Genomic DNA, 8,755 nt, shown 5'->3' with positions numbered 1-8,755 from the left:
TCAACCTTAATAAGTCCTTTATGATTTCTCTTTCCTGTTTACCTCCATGCTTCTTTTGAGTCTTGTATTTGAAAATCAAATTTTCTATTCAGCTCTGGTCTTTTGATCAAGAATACTCTATTTCTCTAAATGTCCATTTTTTCCCCTGAAGGATTATGCTGTTTTGCTGGGTAGGTGATTCTTGGCTGTAATCCTATCTCCTTTAATCTCTGGAATATTATATTCCAAGCCCTCTAGTCCCTTAATGTAGAAGCTGCTAAGTCTTGTGTTATCCTGATTGTGTTTCCACAATACTTGAATCATTTCTTTCTGTCTACTTGCAATATTTTCTCTTTGACCTAGGAACTCTGGAATTTGGCTACAATATTCCTAGGAGTTTTCCTTTGGGGCTTTCTTTCAGGAGGTGATTGGTGTATTCTTTCCATTTCTATTTTACCCTCTGGTTGTAGAATATCAGGGCAGTTTTCCTTGATAATTTCTTGAAAGATAATGTCTAGGCTGGTTTTTTTGATCATGGTTTTCAAGTAGTCCAATAATTTTAAAATTATCTCTCCTGGAACTATTTTCCAAGACAGTTGTTTTTCCAATGAGATATTTCACATTGTCTTCTATTTTTTCATTCTTTTGGTTTTATTTCGTTTTTGTCTTGATTTCTCATAAAGTCACTAGCTTCCAATTGCTCCATTCTAATTTTTAAGGAAGTATTTTCTTCAGTGAGCTTTTGGACTTCCTTTTCCATTTGGCCAATTCTGCTTTTTAGGGCATTCTTCTCCTCATTGGCTTTTTGGACCTCTTTTGCCATTTGGGTTAGGCTATGTTTTAAGGTGTTATTTTCTTCAGTATTTTTTGGGTCTCCTTTAGCAAGCTGTTGACTTGTTTTTCATAATTTTCTTGCATCACTCTCATTTCTCTTCCCAGTTTTTCCTCTACTTCTCTTACTTGCTTCTCAAGATCCCTTTTGAGCTCTTCCAAGGCCTGGGACTGATTCATATTTTTCTTGGAGGCTTTGGATGTAGGAGCTTTGACTTTGTTGTCTTCTTCTGGTTGTATGTTTTGATCTTCTTTGTCACCAAAGAAGATTATAGTCTGACTTTTTTGCGGTTTGCTCATGATCCCAGCCAATTACTTGAGTTTTAAACTCTTTGTTAAGGGAGGGGTCTGCTTCCAGTGTGAACAATGTACTGTCCCAAGCTTCATGGGTTTTGTGCAGCTGTTTTCAGAGATACTTCTAGGGACCTACAAAATTTCTGTTCTTCCAAGGTGGTACGATCAAGGGTGAGGTGTTTACTCCTTTCCTGGCCTCTGCTCTGGTCTATGAGTGACCACAAGCACTCTTTTCTGCCTTGGAACTGTGGGGAGGATTCTCTCTCTACCACCACTGCAAGCTCCACCATGCCAGTGCTGCTCCTCGCCCCAGGACTGCCACCCAGAAGTGTGACCTAGATCCAAGCACAGGCAAAGTAAGAGATTCCTGACTCAGCACCAGCAAAGAGATCCCCGCAATCCCTCTCTGATCAGCCACTTGATTCCCCCACTGTCTGTGGGCCAAGAGCTCCAGAAGTAGCCGCTGCCCTTGGGCTCCACAGGGACTAGGGCTGGGACTGAGCTTCTCTCTCACCGTGGTCACAGACCTTTCCTACTGACCTTCTAAGTTGTCTTTAATGTTTGTGGGTTGAGAAGTCTGGAAACTGCCACAGCTGTCTGTGATTCAGTCCTCTGAGGCCTGCTCCAGGTTCACTGAGACCTGGTCTCTGCCTGCATGCCCAAGCTGAACTGTGCTCCTCTCATAGCCTGGCGCAATAGACCTTTCCAATCAATCATCCAGGTTGTCTTGGGCTGGAAATTTGTTTCACTCTGTCATTCTGTGGGTTCTGCTGCTTTAGAATTTGTTTACAGCCATTTTTACAGGTATTTGGAGGGGTTTGGGGGAGAGCTCAAGCAAGTCACTGCTCTTACTCTGCCATCTTGGCTCCCTTAAACATTCTAGCTGCCCTTCTTACACCAAAGCACGTTAACAAATATTCAAGAGTGAATCATGAGATCATAGGATCTTGAGGATCCTTAGAGATGTAAGGGACCTTAGGGATCACCTGGTTCAACCCTCTCGTTTTATAGATAAGGAACCTGAAATCCAGAGAGGTAGTAACTTGCCTAAGATTATGCAGAATGTAAATTGGCTTTCACCTTTTTCTTTCTCATGTCTGGGGCTGTGTTGTCAGAATTTCATTTTTTAGAGATTTCCATTCCTCAAGCCATATTTCCTTTTAGAGTTTTTGGCTGCGAGATCATATAATAATAGCTTATATTTATATATCGTTTTAAAGTTTACAAAGTGTTTTCCTCACAACCCTGTCAGATGCATTCTCTCACATTCCCTTTTAAGAGGTAAGAAATGAAAGGATTAAAAGAAATGAAATGATTTGCCCATGGTCATAGGACTAGTTTCAAGGCCAGGATTGCCTCTCAAGGAGCTCTATGATTTCTTGTCTCTGAATTGTTTAAAATATGCTTCCTCAAAGTCCTTGCCACATATCCAACCAACAGGGTGTCCTGCCTTCACAATTATAAATTCTAAGATGAGAGCATCAGTTTTTCCCTGGGTTTTCTTCTCTTCTGTTTTTCCAATTGATTCCTTATTGGACAGATTTAAATCTAAAACAACAAGTTCCTTTCATTGTTTCCTGCATCTTCTGAGAGATTAAATTACTAGCAAAACAAATATCTTAGATATGACATATATTGAATTTTTATAGGGAGAAGGGTCTGTTGTGATTTCATTGGTACAAGGGCCTTCTGGGAAGGAAACTCCTTTCACTAATAAAGATCTATTGTTCTGGGATTTACAGTCTTAGAGACATGATGAGGACACTAAGAGATCATGTCAATAAAATTTATTAAGCACCTACTGTGTGTCAGACACACTGCTAAGCAGCTGAGGATACAGAGAATGTCCCCAAGGAGCTCACAGTCTATTGAGGAAAACAACATGCAAACACCTACATACAACCAACTATATAAAGGATAAATTGGAAATAATCAACAGAGGAAAGGGCAATAGAATTAAAGAGGATAACGAAAAGCTTACCCCAGAAGGTGGGATTTTAGCTGGGACATGAAGGACACCAGGGAAGCCAGGAGCCAGAAATGAAGAGAGAATTCCATGCATGGGGAAAAACCAGTGAAGATGAGCAGAGATGAGGGATACAGCTAGTATGCATCAGTTAGCACTTGAACCTAGGACTCAGGGGTGGGAAGCCTCATGTGGCCTTAAGGTGGCAGATTCCCCACCCCTGACTAGGTCTTTCTGACTAGATGGCTGGTCCCACCATCCCACCTGCTGGTCTTGTCAAGCATTTTGGATAATGAAATTAAGCTTACCAGGTTGGAATCACTAAGGCAATAGTTACAGGGATATAGAAATTCCCACATATTAGCTGGTGTTAAATTAAGAATGATTGAGAAAGTCAGGAATGTTTCCCCCTGGAGAACAGCAGTGTTTTAACACTGAAGAAATTGAGGGCCTTCATCTAGAATTTGCTCTCTTGGACAACTAGAGCACATACTGAAGACCAGTTAAGTTTCCAGTGATGAGCAAGGTGTCTCAAGCTTGTCCTTGGCAGGAAACTAGGGCTGGACACCTTTTCACAATTTGCTAATTTATGCTAATAATCCTACCTTTGCTGTCTAGGAGAAAGAAGTCTTTCAGGAACAGGATTATCAGGAGCCTGGGGCCTCTGCTGCAACTGTCCTGAAGGTTTGAGGGAACCTTTATGTGAGGATCTATTCCCACAAGTAGCAGGAAGCTCAGAACATGGGCACTAACATTACAGGTGTATTCCCCTTGGGTCTATGAATACCCTGGATCTCTGCACTGAACTCTCCTGTGGCCTTGGAAAGCTGTAATCAGTGACAATCACAGCTGTCCCCCTCCTTGGGAAATATAGACTCAGGCCCCCTGGGTGTCCCATGGAGCTAACCAAACTCTCCAGGGAGGCAAAGAAAGTACTCCCATGAGAATGGGGAAATTCAGACTTCCCAAGACACTGTGGTGGCTTCCATAAGCAGAAAAAGAGAAAAGTGAAAAAAAGGATTCTGCTCATTTGAGTTTTTCCTACTGCAAGCTTTTCAATCTACTAAACTTATTACTTAGCAGTAGGTGTCTATTGTCTGGTTCCCTGTTATATGCCCTATATCTTGATCTCTTAAGGCCTCTTCTGCCTCTGCCTCTATGCCTCCCATGCTGGGAGGCTACAAACAATTATCCTTCTCTGGCTGCTGATTCCAAGTGGAAGAGTACATACAAGACAAATTTGTAGCAATTGATTCATCAGTTAAAAAAAAAAAGTCAGATCCCCAGAATCATTGATCTGTATTTCTGTCTCTTAAGTTATCAATCACCAAGGGACTCTGAACTAAACTTGAAAGTAGCAAGCTTCAGTGAGCTAGCTGTCACAATGGACAGATCACTGGGCCTGGAATCTGGAAGATCTTAGATACCTAGTAGCTATGTGACCCTGGGCAAGTCACTTCACCTCTACTTGCCTTAGTTCCTCATCTATAAAATGTGCACTGGAGAAGGAAATGGCAAACCATTCCAGCATCTTTGCCAAGAAAAAATCCACGGACAAAGTGCATGGGGTCACGTAGAGTTGGACATAATTGAACAAGAACAACAGCTTCAATAAACAAGTTATCTCACACAGGAAAAACATCAACTGCCCAGCAGAGAACTGTTTCTTAAGATTACAGCCATACTTCCAGGGCTCAAAAATTTCAACTGGCTGAAGTATAAATGCCACACTCTTAAACTTTAAAAGCCTGTTGTTTAAACAGTTGGGGGAGGGAGGGGGGAATGCAGTATTGGGAGTCTAGATGATCTGGATTCCAACCCCAGATCAGCTGCTTCCTGTTACCTGTGTGACTCAGGGCAAGATTCTCATTCAGGGTCTCAGTTTCCTCAATTACAAAATGAAAGGGTTGATAAAATAATTTCTAAAGCCCCTTCCAGCATTTAATATATGATATTGTTGACTGGGTGACCCTCTGAGATCTCTTCAGCCCTAAATCGATATTCCTAGTTTAATTTCATGCTAGTAGAGATCCTGCAGGGAAGCTAGAGGACGCAGTGAATGGAGCATTGGGCCTGGAGTCAGGAAGATTCATCTTCCTGCGTTCAAATCTGGCCTCAGACACTTACTTACTAGTTGTGTGACCCTGGACGAGTAACTTAACCCTGTTTGCTTCACTTTCCTCTTCTGTAAAATGAACTGGAGAAGGAAATGGCAAACTCCTTCACTATCCTTGCTAAGAAAACCCCAAATGGGATTATGAAGAGTCATATGCAACTAAAAAGGATCCTGCTCCAGCCAAACTGGACTACTGAATGTAAAGGAAAACGTTGTAAGACTTGGAAAGGGCCTGGCACTAAAGCCATAGCTCCAGGGTTCATATCTGGCCTCCCATAACCATCTCCAGACAAGTTACTTAACATTATCTGGGTTTGTTTTCTCATCTGTAAAATGAGGGGGTTGGATTAAGTGACCTCGGAAGTGCTTTCCAGTTCAAGATCAAAGATAGTATGGTCATCCTCATTCCCAAAACACTTATTCATCTTTTCACTTCCATGCACTTGTTCACACCCCTGTGTTTGGAAGTGCTCTTCCCTACATCTTTTCAGATTGAAATTCTACTCATCATTCAAGGTCCGGTTCTAATGCTACCTCCTCCAAAGAAAGTGTCGCTTAAACCCCACAGCTGAAAATAAACGCTCTCCTCTAAACTTTCATAATACAATCTGTACTTATAATATCTTTATACTATTAATATCTTTAGTATATGGGGACATGACTTAATTCACCTGCTATATTTATGTAATCCCTTTATGGTCAGGACCCTGGCCTCAAACATCTTTGCATTTTTCTTCAGAACCTAGATCCTGTACATTTCATGGGTGTTGTTGAGTCATTCCAGTCATGTCTGATTCTCCATGATTCCATTTGGGGTTTTCTTGGCAAAGATACTAAAGTGACCATTTCCTTCTCATTGTTTTTTTTTTTTTGGTTTGTTTATTTTGGTTTTTGCCTTTTTTTTTTTTTTACAGATAAGGAAACTGAGGATAAGAAGGTTAAGTGACTTGCCTGGGGTCACACATTTAATAAGTGTCTGAGGCCACATCTGAACTAAGAAAGATGAATCTTCCTGCTTCTAAGCTCAGTGCTCTATCCATTGTGTTACCTAACTGTCCCTATCATATGACTAATAAAGATGAAATGAGTTTTGGAGTTCTGGACCCTAGTTTCTGGGTTGCAACAAGACATTAGTAAATGCACGAAGAGGTTAAAAGAACTGGTACAGAGTAACCTAAGGAAATAGAGAGGGAAGAATTAATATGTAGCAGGCTTGGAGTAACGATCAGAGCAGATGTAATGCTGAATCTTGATAGGAATTAAAGACACCTAACTGGTGAGTTGAGTAAGTGTGACCTTCCTTGCCCTGGGAATGGAAAGTTATCAGTTGTTGAAGGGAACAGAACCTCTATAAACTAGATCCCAGCAGTTGAGGGGAATGTTATGATGTTTTTTCTTTGTCACTTTATTTTCCTACCTTTCACCATGTGGAAAATAGCACATTTAAACAGATATAAAATGTGTCTGGCAAAATCTCTCAGTTCTGAAAGAAGCCTGTTTACCTATTGACTTAATTGGAACAATCTCGTTTGAGATTTTTCCCTCCACTGTTTGAGCAGTTTCAAATGGCCTTACCAATGAATGTCTTCCTGCCTCCAAAGAGCAGAGTCAGAGTAGAGAGTCTTTGCCCTTCTGATTTGGTCTGGGTGAAACAAGGCTCCTCAAGAAAATGCGGAAGGGGGCCATACATGATGAACTTTAGTGCAAGTCAGGACATTTTGCTGCAAAATACTGTAGGCAAGCGTTACCAAAAAGGGACACTATCCCTCCACTTTGAAAACACGTAGCAATGGAAAGATGGTTGTGGAGCTGAGGAACTGGTTCCAGTCCAAGGCTCTGCCATTTAGTACCTGTGTGACCTCGGGAAACCCATTTAACCTCTCTTAAGCGTCACTTTCCTCATCTATAATAGAGAGGGTTGGACTAAATGATCTCTAAAGTACCTTCCACGTTCTATGAAACTCATCTAACAGACCTCTTTTTAAGTTTCCATTTATTTGTCTCCTTCCCTATCACCTTTCCTCCCTATTCCAAATACAAAGCTCATCGTTTTTTACAGGGAGTTAAAACATTTCTACCTTAGGTTATGAATAAACTTGGTTGACTGCAGTTTGAAGCTTTTCAAAAAAATCTGTAACAATAAAATAAAATTGAACGCTATGTAATTGTAATGATCAAACTGGGCCCTGGAAGAGATAAGAAATCGAATCCCTTTCCATTTGTTGGAGAAAGAGGAGCCTATGGGTGTAGAATATTGCATATGCTGTCAGATTCTGTTGACAAGTTTTGCTGCATTATTTAAAAAAAATTCTTTCTTAAGGAATTATTTTGTTTGAGGAAAAAGAACTTAGTTTTCTTAAGGAAAAACTCCATAAGTAAGGGAGAGGAGAGGGAGTATTTGGAAATGAATGTAAAAACAAAAAGAATCAATAAACAAACAAATATAAAACCAAATCCATATATTCCATTGTTTTTCTACTAGTTAGAAGCATATGGTCCATAAAAATTTGCTGAAAATATTTTTATTTATTAAAAATCAAAATACTGTTTTGATATATCTGTTTAATACAAAGATGTAGAAATGACTTAGGCCCAAACAGTTCAGAACAAAATCCAAATGTTAATTTTAATAGATATTAAAAGGAGATTTTAAACATTTTTAAGGTGCTGTTTTATTTCCTTGTAGTTATTTTAGGTAAATAAATGAGAACAGGATATGAGTTTGGCAAATAGTACTTGTTGAGAAGATCTGATTCTGAATGAATTTCCAGGCAGCATATTTTAGTCATGCCTCATTCTTGTAGAAAAGGACTCTGCTGTGTTCCTAACAAAGATGATGAATACCTCACTTCTATTTGTGGATTTTTTTTCTTCTTTAAAAAAATCACTTTCTAGACATATTTATTCAGTAGCAAGTCAACAATTAGGGCCCCAAATGTTACTTAGTAACTTCATAGTTCAAAATACAAAAAGGAATAAAAAAAGGTTTGAAAATATAGAATGGAAAAAAAGGCTAATAATTCTAAGGGTTCCTTAGTTCAATTTAACCAATATTTAAGTGCCTATTATATTCATGACATTGTACTGGCTCACTAGGAATATAAAGTGACCTACTCCCTGACCTTAAGGAGTTTACAATCTAATCTTGCCTTGTATTGAAACAAGGCAAAATATCTCCCTACTACTAGATTGAAAACTCTGAGAGCACAGGGTCTACCTTGTCTCACATTTATGTCTCCACATAGCTTCTACCACATTGACCCACATGAAGTAAACATAAATATTTGTTAAGGTCACAAGCATTTATTAAGCCCCTACTATGTGCCAGAAACTGTGCTAAGAACTAGCTAAATACTAGTAAAGTAAAACGAACACATTAATCAAGTTCAACTATATGTGCTGTTATAACTCCATAGTCCCCCACTTCTGCAAAGAACGGGACATGGAGTCTTTTCTTCAAGGCTAAGTAATAACGCAGGGTAAGTTTTGATTTTTGTTATTCTTTCCATTTATATTTTTGCAACTATGGTGAATATCACTTCCTAGTTTTGTTTACTTTGTGTTAGTTT

This window comes from Phascolarctos cinereus, unplaced genomic scaffold (assembly GCF_003287225.1).
Source record: "Phascolarctos cinereus isolate Bilbo 61053 unplaced genomic scaffold, phaCin_HiC Scaffold_726;HRSCAF=1367, whole genome shotgun sequence".
NCBI classification, from domain to species: Eukaryota; Metazoa; Chordata; class Mammalia; order Diprotodontia; family Phascolarctidae; genus Phascolarctos; species Phascolarctos cinereus.
This window is presented reverse-complemented; position numbering follows the sequence as displayed.